Below are 381 nucleotides of genomic sequence, written 5' to 3' on the forward strand. Positions count from 1 at the left end.
CGAATATAAAATTATTTGTAATTTATATAACGTGAAACGCCTTCAACAAAGTATTGAAGTCACATAATGTTCTGGGGCATGTCGGCAGACACCTTTTGATATAAGGCACCTACGATGACAAAATATTAATTTTATATATTTGCATAAAACCAGAAGTCTGTAAAGAAGATGGATAGATCTCAGTATATTATTACGATTTGTTTTATTGCACCACAAGATTTTAAAATGGAGGCACATGATTATATACCAAATCTGAATATGCTTGACAATCTGCTGTTTTTGGCATTCTTTACTATGATAAATGCTAGAACTGAATTCATAATAAAATTTTTAATAATTTTTTTTTAGGTCAAATTGCGACTTGGAAAAAGTGGTTAACTG

Source organism: Octopus bimaculoides, chromosome 3 (genome assembly GCF_001194135.2).
Source record: "Octopus bimaculoides isolate UCB-OBI-ISO-001 chromosome 3, ASM119413v2, whole genome shotgun sequence".
Classification (NCBI taxonomy): Eukaryota; Metazoa; Mollusca; class Cephalopoda; order Octopoda; family Octopodidae; genus Octopus; species Octopus bimaculoides.